Below are 14,516 nucleotides of genomic sequence, written 5' to 3' on the forward strand. Positions count from 1 at the left end.
GCATCTATATTGATATTTGCTTTGTAGATCTTGCAATATTTCTTGCACCAACCTTGAGAAAGATACCTTGGGTATAATCAACTCGAGACTCTTATGGACCTCCTAATTTCACAAAGAGTGGCGATGCCTAGTCTCCATCTTCTCTTCTCATGTGTAGCTGGCGTAGGGGAGCATCTTTCCCATTTAGAGGAGCTTGGCCTTCATCATTACGTACTGTCATTGATAGATATAGACGAATGAACTAGTGCCTTGTTACGCATCATACTCATAAGCTAGAAAGAATGGAGAGAAATGCCTTCATTTGTAAATGGGACTTACTACAAGTTATTGACACTTACTTTTAAAATATATCAACACTATGAACGTTGTAAAAAAGGTACCCAAATCCATCTTTAGCAAACACCTATCTCTTTAAAACATTGGATTGATTCAGTTCTCTCATAACCATAAAATGTTATTATATTTCTCAATTACATATCCGAATCACTTCTATCACCACTTTGTGCTCGATGTTTCGATTTGCTACCGACTCTCTTGTGGGTTGTCAATCATTCTGTATGATGTTCTCTAGCTGTGTTATTTTCATATCTTACTTTCTTCACTTCATATATTGCCTTGCAAAGAGTTTCTATATCATTGGATTTGGACTTTATTAATTTGTCCTCTTACTTTATCTCTATTCTCTTACTGACTCTCTCCTCGGTTGTCAACTACTCTGTATGATGTTCTCTAGCTATGCTATTTTCATATCTAAATTTCTTCACTTCATATATTGCCCTACGAACACCTCTATATCATTGGATATGGACTTTCTTAATTTGTCCTCTTACTTTATGTCTATTCTTCTATACCATTATTAAAATAACTGCCTCATAGGATTGGAATCTTTGATTCCACCTCCACGTGCTGTTGCTTTCTGGAATCCGCATTGAGCTTGCTTGCGAGATCGCTCGATGCCTTGCGTGGATCATATCACGAAACTTCCTTGTTCAGTGAAGTATGAACCATGAGCCTCAAGTATATGATGCATTAAAGAACAACATAGGATACCCACAATTAAACTTAAAATATTACATGTACATTTGAATTATAACTAAATAGTGACCACTCTTTCCATATTGTGCATAATGCAATTTGAAGTGCACGCCTGCATCATTAAATTATAAAAGTTTACCACCGCCTCTTTAAATGCATCGGCATTATCAGAATTGAATGTCATGTTTTATGAAACTGTGCATAGATGTATCATATACCACCTCTTGGAAAAAAAATATAAATCCCATCAGAGGCCTGTAGGGCCCTTGTCCGTAGGCCTGCATCTAGAGGCTTGCTTTTAAATGCCCATGGGGTCCTCGTGCATCGTGCCTTTGCAATATTTCTTGCACCAATCTTGAGAGAGCTACCTTGGGTATAATCAACTCAGGAGGATTCTTCTAGACCTCCGAATCTCACAAAGAGTGGTGATGCCTAGTCTTCATCTTCTCTTGTGCATCTAGCAAAGCGGGAGCATATTTCCTATTTGGAGGAGCTTGGCCTTCATCATTAAGTCCTATCGGTGATAGTATGTTCACTAGATCCAGATGAATGAACTAGTGCTGTGGTACGCATTCAGAAGCTAAAAGGAATTGAGAGAAATGGAAGAAGTGCCTTCATTTGTAAATGGGAGTTACTATAAGTTATTGACACTTACTTTTAAAATATATCAATAGTATGTTATCTTGAAAAGCATCTATATTGATTTTTGCTTTGTAGATCTTGCAATATTTCTTGCACCAACCTTGAGAAAGATACCTTGGGTATAATCAACTCGAGACTCTTATGGACCTCCTAATTTCACAAAGAGTGGTGATGCCTAGTCTCCATCTTCTCTTCTCATGTGTAGCTTGGCGTAGGGGGAGCATCTTTCCCATTTAGAGGAGCTTGGCCTTCATCATTACGTACTGTCGTTGATAGATATAGACGAATGAACTAGTGCCTTGTTACGCATCATACTCATAAGCTAGAAAGAATGGAGAGAAATGCCTTCATTTGTAAATGGGACTTACTACAAGTTATTGACACTTACTTTTAAAATATATCAACACTGAACATTTTAAAAAAGGTACCCAAATCCATCTTTAGCAAACACCTATCTCTTTAAAACATTGCATTGATCCAGTTCTCTCATAAACATAAAATGTTATTATATTTCTCAATTACATATCCGAATCACTTCTATCACCACTTTGTGCTCGATGTTTCGATTTGCTACCGGCTCTCTTGTGGGTTGTCAATCATTCTGTATGATGTTCTCTAACTGTGTTACTTTCATATCTTACTTTCTTCGCTTCATATATTGCCCTGCAAAGAGTTTCTATATCATTGGATTTGTACTTTATTAATTTGTCCTCTTACTTTATCGCTATTCTCTTAGTGACTCTCTCCTCGGTTGTCAACTACTCTGTATGATGTTTTCTAGCTGTGCTATTTTCATATCTAAATTTTTTCACTTTATATATTGCCCTACGAACGCCTCTATATCATTGGATATGGACTTTCTTAATTTGTCCTCTTACTTTACGTCTATTCTTCTATACCATTATTAAAGTAACTGTCTCATAGGATTGAAATCTTTGATTTTCCACCTTTATGTGATGTTGCTTTTTGGAATCCGCATCGAGCTTGCCTGTGAGATCGCTCGATGCCTTGCGTGGACCATATCACCAAACTTCCTTGTTCACTGAAGCATGTAGCACCATGACCCTCAAGTATATGATGCATTAAAGAACACAGGATCTCCACAATTAAACTCAAAATATCACATGTACATTTTAATTATAACAAAATATTACATGTACATTTTAATTATAACAAAATATTACATGTACATTTTAATTATAACAAAATAGTGACCACTCTTACCATATTGGGCATAATGCAATTTGAAGTTCACCCTTGTATCATTGAATTATGAAAGTTTACCACCCCCTCTTTAAATGAATCGGCATTATCAGAATTGAATGTCATGTTTTGTAAAAGTGTGCATAGATGTATCAGATACCACCTTCTGAAAAAAATATTAGAGAGTGGCGATGCGTAGTCGCCATCTTCTCTTCTCATGTGTAGCTGACGAGCATAGGGGGATCATCTTTCTCATTTAGAGGAGCTTGGCCTTCATCATTATGTACTATTCGTGATAGTATGTTCACTAGATATGGACTAGTGCCTTGGTACGCATCATACTCACAAGCTAGAAAGAATGGAGAGAAATGAAAGAAATGCCTTCATTTGTAAATGGGACTTACTATAAGTTGTTGTTGACACTTACTTTTAAATTATATCAACACTATGAAAAGTTTTTCAAATCCAACTTTAGCAAACAATTATTTCTTTAAAACATTGAGTTCTCTCATAAACATAAAATGTTATTATATTTCTCAATTACAAATCTGAATCACTTCTATCACCACTTTGTGCTCGATGCTTCGATTTGCTCTACCGACTCTCATGGGTTGTCAATCATTGGATTTGGACTTTATTAATTTGTCCTAATGCTTTACCGCTATTCTCTTACTGACTCTCTCCTCGGTTGTCAACTACTGTGTATGATGCTCTCCAGCTTTTCATATCTTACTTTCTTCACTTCATATATTGTCCTACGAACGCCTCCATACCATTGGATATGGACTTTCTTAATTTGTCCTCATACTTTACGTATTCTTCTATACCATTATTAAAGTAACTGCCTCATAGGATTGGAATCTTTGATTCCACCTCCATGTGATGTTGCTTTTTGGAATCCGCATCGAGCTTTCCAGTGAGATCGCTCGATGCCTTGCGTGGACCATATCACCAAACTTCCTTGTTCAGTAAAGTATAGACCATGAGCCTCAAGTATATGATGCATTAAAGAACACAGGATATCCACAATTAAACTTAAAATATTACATGTACATTTTAATTCTAACAAAATAGTGACCACTCTTACCATATTAAGCATAATGAAATTTGACATCCACCCTGTATCATTAAATTATATAAGTTTACCACCGCCTCTTTAAATGTATCGGCATTATCACAATTGAATGTCATGTTTTATAAAAGTGTGCATAGATGTATCATATACCACCTCTTGAAAAAAATATTAAAGAGTGACAATGCCTAGTCGCCATCTTCTCCTCTCATGTGTAGCTAGCCAGCATAGGAATTGAGAGAAATGGAAGAAGTACCTTCATTTGTAAATGGGAGTTACTATAAGTTATTGACACTTACTTTTAAAACATATCAATAGTATGTTATCTTGAAAAGCATCTATATTGATTTTTGCTTTGTAGATCTTGCAATATTTCTTGCACCAACCTTGAGAAAGATACCTTGGGTATAATAAACTCGAGACTCTTATGGACCTCCTAATTTCACAAAGAGTGGCGATGCCTAGTCTCCATCTTCTCTTCTCATGTGTAGCTGGCGTAGGGGGAGCATCTTTCCCATTTAGAGGAGCCTGGCCTTCATCATTACGTACTGTCGTTGATAGTACGTTCACTAGATATATTGACAATTACTTTTAAAATATATCAACACTATGAACATTTTAAAAAAGCTACCCAAATCCATCTTTAGCAAACACCTATCTCTTTAAAACATTGGATTGCTCCAGTTCTCTCATAAACATAAAATGTTATTATATTTCTCAATTACATATCCGAATCACTTCTATCACCACTTTGTGCTCGATGTTTCGATTTGCTACCGACTCTCTCGTGGGTTGTCAATCATTCTGTATGATGTTCTCTAACTGTGTTATTTTCATATCTTACTTTCTTCACTTCATATATTGCCCTGCAAAGAGTTTCTATATCATTGGATTTGGACTTTATTAATTTGTCCTCTTACTTTATCGCTATTCTCTTACAGACTCTCTCCTCGGTTGTCAACTACTCTATATGATGTTCTCTAGCTGTGCTATTTTCATATCTAAATTTCTTCAGTTCATATATTGCCCTACGAACACCTCTATATCATTGGATATGGACTTTCTTAATTTGTCCTCTTACTTTACGGCTATTCTTCTGTACCATTATTAAAGTAACTGCCTCATAGGATTGGAATCTTTGATTTTCCACCTTTATGTGATGTTGCTTTTTGGAATCTGCATCGAGCTTGCCTGTGAGATCGCTTAATGCCTTACGTGGACCATATCACCAAACTTCCTTGTTCAGTGAAGTATGCACCATGACCCTCAAGTATATGATGCATTAAAGAACACAGGATCTCCACAATTAAACTCAAAATATTACATGTACATTCTAATTATAAAAAAATAGTGACCACTCTTAAAGTGTCTATATTGATTTTTGCTTTGTAGATCTTGCAATATTTCTTGCACCAACCTTGAGAAAGATACCCTGGGTATAATCAACTCGAGACTCTTATGAACGTCCTAATTTCACAAAGAGTGGCAATGCCTAGTCTCCATCTTCTCTTCTCATGTGTAGCTGGCATAGGGGGAGCATCTTTCCCATTTAGAGGAGCTTGGCCTTCATCATTACATACCATCGGTGATAGTACGCTCACTAGATATAGACGAATGAACTAGTGCCTTGGTATGCATCATACTCACAAGTTGAAAAGAATGGAGAGAAATGCCTTCATTTGTAAATGGGACTTACTATAAGTTATTGACACTTACTATAAGTTATTGCACTTACTATAAGTTATTTGACACTTACTTTTAAAATATATCGACTATGAACATTTTAAAAAAGTTATCCAAATCCATCTTTAGCAAACACCTATTTCTATAAAACATAAAATGTCCTTTAGAGCATAAACATAAAATACTATTATATTTCTCAATTACAAATTTGAGTAACTTCTATCACCACGTTGTGCTTGATGTTCGATTTGCTGCTGACTCTCTCATGGGCTGTCAACCATTCTGTATGATGTTCTCTAACTGTGCTATTTTCATATCTTACTTTCTTCACTTCATATATTGCCCTACGAATGCCTCTATATCATTGGATATGGACTTTCTTGATTTGTCCTCTTACTTTATGTCTATTCTTCTATACCATTATTAAAGTAACTGCCTCATAGGATTGGAATCTTTGATTCCACCTCCACGTGCTGTTGCTTTTTGGAATCCGCATTGAGCTTGCCTGTGAGATCGCTCGATGCCTTGCGTGGATCATATCACCAAACCATGAGCCTCAAGTATATGATGCATTAAAGAACAACATAGGATACCCACAATTAAACTTAAAATATTACATGTACATTTTAATTATAACTAAATAGTGACCACTCTCTCCATATTGTGCATAATGCAATTTGAAGTCCACGCCTGCATCATTGAATTATAAAAGTTTACCACTGCCTCTTTAAATGCATCGGCATTATCAGAATTAAATGTCATGTTTTATGAAAGTGTGCATAGATGGATCATAAACCACCTCTTGGAAAAAAAAATATAAATCCCATCAGAGGCCTGCAGGGCCCTTGTCCGTAGGCTTGCATCTAGAGGCTTGCTTTTTAAAGCCCCTGGGGTCCTCGTGCATTGCGCCTTTGCAATATTTCTTGCACCAATCTTGAGAGAGCTACCTAGGTATAATCAACTCTGAAGGATTCTTCTAGACCTCCGAATTTCACAAAGAGTGGTGATGCCTAGTCTTCATCTTCTCTTCTTATATGTGTATCTAGCATAGCGGGAGCATATTTCCTATTTGGAGGAGCTTGGCCTTCATCATTAAGTACTATCGGTGATAGTATGTTCACTAGATCCAGATGAATGAACTAGTGTTGTGGTACGGATTATACTCAGAAGCTAAAAGGAATTGAGAGAAATGGAAGAAGTGCCTTCATTTGTAAATGGGAGTTACTATAAGTTATTGACACTTACTTTTAAAATATATCAATAGTATGTTATCTTGAAAAGCATCTATATTGATTTTTGCTTTGTAGATCTTGCAATATTTTTCGCACCAACCTTGAGAAAGATACCTTGGAGGAGCATCTTTCCCATTTACGTACTGTCGTTGATAGATATAGACGAATGAATTAGTGCCTTGTTACGCATCATACTCATAAACTAGAAAGAATGGAGAGAAATGCCTTCATTTGTAAATGGGACTTACTACAAGTTATTGACACTTACTTTTAAAATATATCAACACTATGAACATTTTAAAAAAGCTACCCAAATCCATCTTTAGCAAACACCTATCTCTTTAAAACATTGGATTGCTCCAGTTCTCTCATAAACATAAAATGTTATTATATTTCTCAATTACATATCCGAATCACTTATATCACCACTTTGTGCTCGATGTTTCGATTTGCTACCGACTCTCTGGTGGGTTGTCAATCATTCTGTATGATGTTCTCTAACTGTGTTCTTTTCATATCTTACTTTCTTCACTTCATATATTGCATTGCAAAGAGTTTCTATATCATTGGATTTGGACTTTATTAATTTGTCCTCTTACTTTATCGCTATTCTCTTACTGACTCTCTCCTCGGTTGTGAACTACTCTGTATGATGTTCTCTAGCTGTGCTATTTTCATATCTAAATTTCTTCACTTCATATATTGCCCTACGAACACCTCTATATCATTGGATATGGACTTTCTTAATTTGTCCTCTTACTTTACGTCTATTCTTCTATACCATTATTAAAGTAACTGCCTCATAGGATTGGAATCTTTGATTTTCCACCTTTATGTGATGTTGCTTTTTTTAATCCGCATCGAGCTTGCCTGTGAGATCGCTCGATGCCTTGCCTTGACCATATCACCAAACTTCCTTGTTCAGTGAAGCATGCACCATGACCCTCAAGTATATGATGCATTAAAGAACACAGGATCTTCACAATTAAACTCAAAATATTACATGTACATTTTAATTATAACAAAATATTACATGTATATTTTAATTATAAAAATATTACATGTACATTTTAATTATAACAAAATAGTGACCACTCTTACCATATTGTGCATAATGCAATTTGAAGTCCACCCCTATATCATTGTATTATGAAAGTTTACCACCGCCTCTTTAAATGAATCGGCATTATCAGAATTGAATGTCATGTTTTATAAAAGTGTGCATAGATGTATCATATACCACCTCTTGAAAAAAATATTAAAGAGTGGCGATGCCTAGTCGCCATCTTCTCTTCTAATGTGTAGCTGACCAGCATAGGGGGATCATCTTTCTCATTTAGAGGAGCTTGGCCTTCATCATTATGTACTATCGGTGATAGTATGTTCACTAGATATGGACTAGTGCCTTGGTACGCATCATACTCACAAGCTAGAAAGAATGGAGAGAAATGAAAGAAATGCCTTCATTTGTAAATGGGACTTACTATAAGTTGTTGTTGACACTTACTTTTAAATTATATCAACACTATGAAAAGTTTTCCAAATCCAACTTTAGCAAACAATTATTTCTTTTAAACATTGAGTTCTCTCATAAACATATAATGGTATTTTATTTCTCAATTACAAATCTGAATCACTTCTATCACCACTTTGTGCTCGATGCTTCGATTTGCTCTACCGACTCTCGTGGGTTGTCAATCATTTTGTATGATGGTCTCTAACTATGTTATCTTCATATCTTACTTTCTTCACTTCATATTGGATATGGACTTTATTAATTTGTCCTCTTACTTTGTGTCTATTCTTCTATACCATTATTAAAGTAACTGCCTCATAGGATTGAAATATTTCATTCCACCTCCATGTGATGTTGCTTTTTGGAATTCGCATCAAGCTTGCATGTGAGATCGCTCGATGCCTTGCGTGGACCATATCACCAAACTTCCTTGTTCAGTAAAGTATGGACCATGAGCCTCAAGTATATGATGCATTAAAGAACACAGGATATCCATAATTAAACTTAAAATATTACATGTACATTTCAATTTTAACAAAATAGTGACCACTATTACCATATTGTGCAGAATGCAATTTGAAGTCCCATATCTTACTTTCTTCACTTCATATATTGCCCTCCTGCAAACAGTTTCTATATCATTGGATTTGGACTTTATTAATTTGTCCTAATCCTTTACCGCTATTCTCTTATTGACTCTCTCCTCGGTTGTCAACTACTGTGTATGATGCTCTCAGCTTTTCATATCTTACTTTCTTCACTTCATATATTGCCCTACGAACGCCTCCATATCATTGGATATGGACTTTCTTAATTTGTCCTCATACTTTACGTATTCTTCTATACCATTATTAAAGTAACTGCCTCATAGGATTGGAATCTTTGATTCCACCTCCATGTGATGTTGCTTTTTGGAATCCGCATCGAGCTTGCCAGTGAGATCGCTCGATGCCTTGCGTGGACCATATCACCAAACTTCCTTGTTCAGTAAAGTATGGACCATGAGCCTCAAGTATATGATGCATTAAAGAACACAGGATATCCACAATTCAACTTAAAATATTACATGTACATTTTAATTCTAACAAAATAGTGACCACTCTTACCATATTAAGCGTAATGCAATTTGACATCCACCCTGTATCATTAAATTATATAAGTTTACCACCGCCTCTTTAAATGTATCAGCATTATCACAATTGAATGTCATGTTTTATAAAAGTGTGCATAGATGTATCATATACCACCTCTTGAAAAAAATATTAAAGAGTGGCAATGCCTAGTCGCCATCTTCTCCCCTCATGTGTAGCTGGCCAGCATAGGGGGAGCATCTTTCCCATTTAGAGGAGCTTGGCCTTTATCATTACATACTATTGGTGATAGTACGCCACTAGATATGGATGAATGAACTAGTGCCTTGGTACGCATCATACTCACAAGCTAGAAAGAATGGAGAGAAATGAAAGAAATGCCTTCAATCGTAAATAGGACTTACTATAAGTTATTGACACTTACTTTTAAAAAATATCAACACTATGAACATTTTAAAAAAGTTTGCCAAGTCCAACTTTAGCAGACACCTATTTCTTTAAGACATTGGATTGCTCCAGTTCTCTCATAAACATAAAATGTTATTATATTGTGGTACATTATACTCACAAGCTAAAAGGAACGGAGAGAAATGAAAGAAGTGCCTTCAGAAGTTATTGACACTTATTTTTAAAATATATCAATAGTATGTTCTCTTAAAAAGCATCTATATTGATTTTTGCTTTGTTGATCTTGCAATATTTCTTGCACCAACCTTGAGAAAGATACCTTGGGTATAATCAACTCGAGACTCTTATGGACCTCCTAATTTCACAAAGAGTGGCGATGCCTAGTCTCCATCTTCTCTTCTCATGTTGTGTAGCTGGCATAGGGGGAGCATCTTTCCCATTTAGAGGAGTTTGGCCTTCATCATTACGTACCATCGGTGATAGTACGCTCACTAGATATAGACGAATGAACTAGTGCCTTGGCATGCATCATACTCACAAGTTGGAAAGAATGGAGAGAAATGCCTTCATTTGTAAATGGGACTTACTATAAGTTATTGACACTTACTTTTAAAATATATTGACTATGAACATTTTCAAAAAGTTATCCAAATCCATCTTTAGCAAACACCTATTTCTTTAAAGCATAAAATGTCCTCTAGAGCATAAACATAAAATGCTATTATATTTCTCAATTACAAATTTGAGTCACTTCTATCACCAGGTTGTGCTCGATGTTTGATTTGCTACTGACTCTCTCATGGGCTGTCAACCATTCTGTATGATGTTCTCTAACTGTGCTATTTTCATATCTTACTTTCTTCACTTCATATATTGCCCTACGAACGCCTCTATATCATTGGATATGGACTTTCTTAATTTGTCCTCTTACTTTATGTCTATTCTTCTATACCATTATTAAAGTAACTGCCTCATAGGATTGGAATCTTTGATTTCACCTACACGTGATGTTGCTTTTTGGAATCCGCATTGAGCTTGCCTATGAGATCGCTCGATGCCTTGCGTGGATCATATCACGAAACTTCCTTGTTCAGTGAAGTATGCACCATGAGCCTCAAGTATATGATGCATTAAAGAACAACATAGGATACCCACAATTAAACTTAAAATATTACATGTACAGTTTAATTATAACTAAATAGTGACCACTCTTTCCATATTGTGCATAATGCAATTTGAAGTCCATGCCTGCATCATTGAATTATCAAAGTTTACCACCGCCTCTTTAAATGCATTGGCATTATCAGAATTAAATGTCATGTTTTATGAAAGTGTACATAGATGTATCATATACCACCTCTTGGAAAAAAAAATATTAATCCCATCAGAGGCCTCCAGGGCCCTTGTTCGTAGGCTTGCATCTAGAGGCTTGTTTTTTAAAGCCCCTGGGGTCCTCGTGGGTCGCGCCTTTGCAATATTTCTTGCAGTAATCTTGAGAAAGCTACCTTGGGTATAATCAACTCAGGAGGATTCTTCTAGACCTCCGAATTTCACAAAGAGTGGCGATGCCTAGTCTTCATCTTCTCTTCTTATATGTGTATCTAGCATAGCGGGAGCATATTTCCTCTTTGGAAGAGCAGTTGAATGAACTAGTGCTGTGGTACGCATTATACTCAGAAGCTAAAAGGAATTGAGAGAAATGGAAGAAGTGCCTTCATTTGTAAATGGGAGTTACTATAAGTTATTGACACTTACTTTTAAAATATATCAATAGTATGTCATCTTGAAAAGCATCTATATTGATTTTTGCTTTGTAGATCTTGCAATATTTCTTGCACCAACCTTGAGAAAGATACCTTGGGTATAATAAACTCAAGACTCTTATGGACCTCCTAATTTCACAAAGAGTGGCAATGCCTAGTCTCCATCTTCTCTTCTCATGTGTAGCTGGCGTAGGGGGAGCATCTTCCCTATTTAGAGGAGCTTGGCCTTCATCATTACGTACTATCGTTGATAGATATAGACGAATGAACTAGTGCCTTGTTACGCATCATACTCATAAGCTAGACAGAATGGAGAGAAATGCCTTCATTTGTAAATGGGACTTACTACAAGTTATTGACACTTACTTTTAAAATATATCAACACTATGAACATTTTAAAAAAGCTACCCAAATCCATCTTTAGCAAACACCTATCTCGTTAAAACATTGGATTGCTCTAGTTCTCTCATAAACATAAAATGTTATATTTCTCAATTACATATCCAAATCACTTCTATCACCACTTTGTGCTCGATGTTTCGATTTGCTACCGACTCTCTGGTGGGTTGTCAATCATTCTGTATGATGTTCTCTAACTGTGTTCTTTTCATATCTTACTCTCTTCACTTCATATATTGCCTTGCAAAGAGTTTCTATATCATTGGATTTGGACTTTATTAATTTGTCCTCTTACTTTATCGCTATTCTCTTACTGACTCTCTCCTCGGTTGTCAACTACTCTGTATGATGTTCTCTAGCTGTGCTATTTTCATATCTAAATTTCTTCACTTCATATATTGCCCTACGAACACCTCTATATCATTGGATATGGACTTTCTTAATTTGTCCTCTTACTTTACGTTTATTCTTCTATAACATTATTAAAGTAACTGCCTCATAGGATTGGAATCTTTGATTTTCCACCTTTATGTGATGTTGCTTTTTGGAATCCGCATCGAGCTTGCCTGTGAGATCGCTCGATGCCTTGCGTGGACCATATCACCAAACTTCCTTGTTTAGTGAAGCATGCACCATGACCCTTAAGTATATGATGCATTAAAGAACACAGGATCTTCATAATTAAACTCAAAATATTACATGTACATTTTAATTATAACAAAATATTACATGTACATTTTAATTATAAAAAAATATTACATGTACATTTTAATTATAACAAAATAGTGACCACTCTTACCATATTGTGCATAATGCAATTTGAAGTCCACCCCTATATCATTGAATTATGAAAGTTTACCACCGCCTGTTTAAATGAATCGGCATTATCAAAATTGAATGTCATGTTTTATAAAAGTGTGCATAGATGTATCATATACCACCTCTTGAAAAAAATATTAAAGAGTGGCGATGCCTAGTCGCCATCTTCTCTTCTCATGTGTAGCTGACCAGCATAGGGGGATTATCTTTCTCATTTAGAGGACATTGGTCTTCATCATTAAGTACTATCGGTGATAGTACGTTCACTAGATATGGACTAGTGCCTTAATACGCATCATACTCACAAGCTAGAAAGAATGGAGAGAAATGAAAGAAATGCCTTCATTTGTAAATGGGACTTACTATAAGTTGTTGTTGTTGACACTTACTTTTAAATTATATCAACACTATGAAAAGTTTTCCAAATCCAACTTTAGCAAACAATTATTTCTTCAAAACATTGAGTTCTCTCATAAACATAAAATGGTATTATATTTCTCAATTACAAATCTGAATCACTTCTATCACCACTTTGTGCTCGATGCTTCGATTTGCTCTACCGACTCTCGTGGGTTGTCAATCATTTTGTATGATGGTCTCTAACTATGTTATCTTCATATCTTACTTTCTTCACTTCATATTGGATATGGACTTTATTAATTTGTCCTCTTACTTTGTGTCTATTCTTCTATACCATTATTAAAGTAACTGCCTCATAGGATTGGAATCTTTGATTCCACCTCCATGTGATGTTGCTTTTTGGAATTCGCATCGAGCTTGCATGTGAGATCGCTCGATGCCTTGCGTGGACCATATCACCAAACTTCCTTGTTCAGTAAAGTATGGACCATGAGCCTCAAGTATATGATGCATTAAAGAACACAGGATATCCATAATTAAACTAAGATATTACATGTACATTTTAATTATAACAAAATAGTGACCACTCTTACCATATTGTGCATAATGCAATTTGAAGTCCCATATCTTACTTTCTTCACTTCATATATTGCCCTCCTGCAAACAGTTTCTATATCATTGGATTTGGACTTTATTAATTTGTCCTAATCCTTTACCACTATTCTCTTACTGACTCTCTCCTCGGTTGTTAACTACTGTGTATGATGCTCTCCAGCTTTTCATATCTTACTTTCTTCACTTCATATATTGCCCTACGAACGCCTCCATATCATTGGATATGGACTTTCTTAATTTGTCCTCATACTTTACGTATTCTTCTATATCATTATTAAAGTAACTGCCTCATAGGATTGGAATCTTTGATTCCACCTCCATGTGATGTTGCTTTTTGGAATCCGCATCGAGCTTGCTAGTCAGATCGCTCGATGCCTTGCATGGACCATATCACCCAACTTCCTTGTTCAGTAAAGTATGGACCATGAGCCTCAAGTATATGATGCATTAAAGAACACAGGATATCCACAATTAAACTTAAAATATTACATGTACATTTTAACTCTAACAAAATAGTGACCATTCTTACCATATTAAGCATAATGAAATTTGACATCCACCCTGTATTATTAAATTATAAAAGTTTACCACCGCCTCTTTAAATGTATCGGCATTATCACAATTGAATGTCATGTTTTATAAAAGTGTGCATAGATGTATCATATACCACCTCTTGAA

Source organism: Cibotium barometz, chromosome 5 (assembly GCF_041138505.1).
Source record: "Cibotium barometz isolate CiBa-2024 chromosome 5, ASM4113850v1, whole genome shotgun sequence".
In the NCBI taxonomy this organism is placed as follows: domain Eukaryota; kingdom Viridiplantae; phylum Streptophyta; class Polypodiopsida; order Cyatheales; family Cibotiaceae; genus Cibotium; species Cibotium barometz.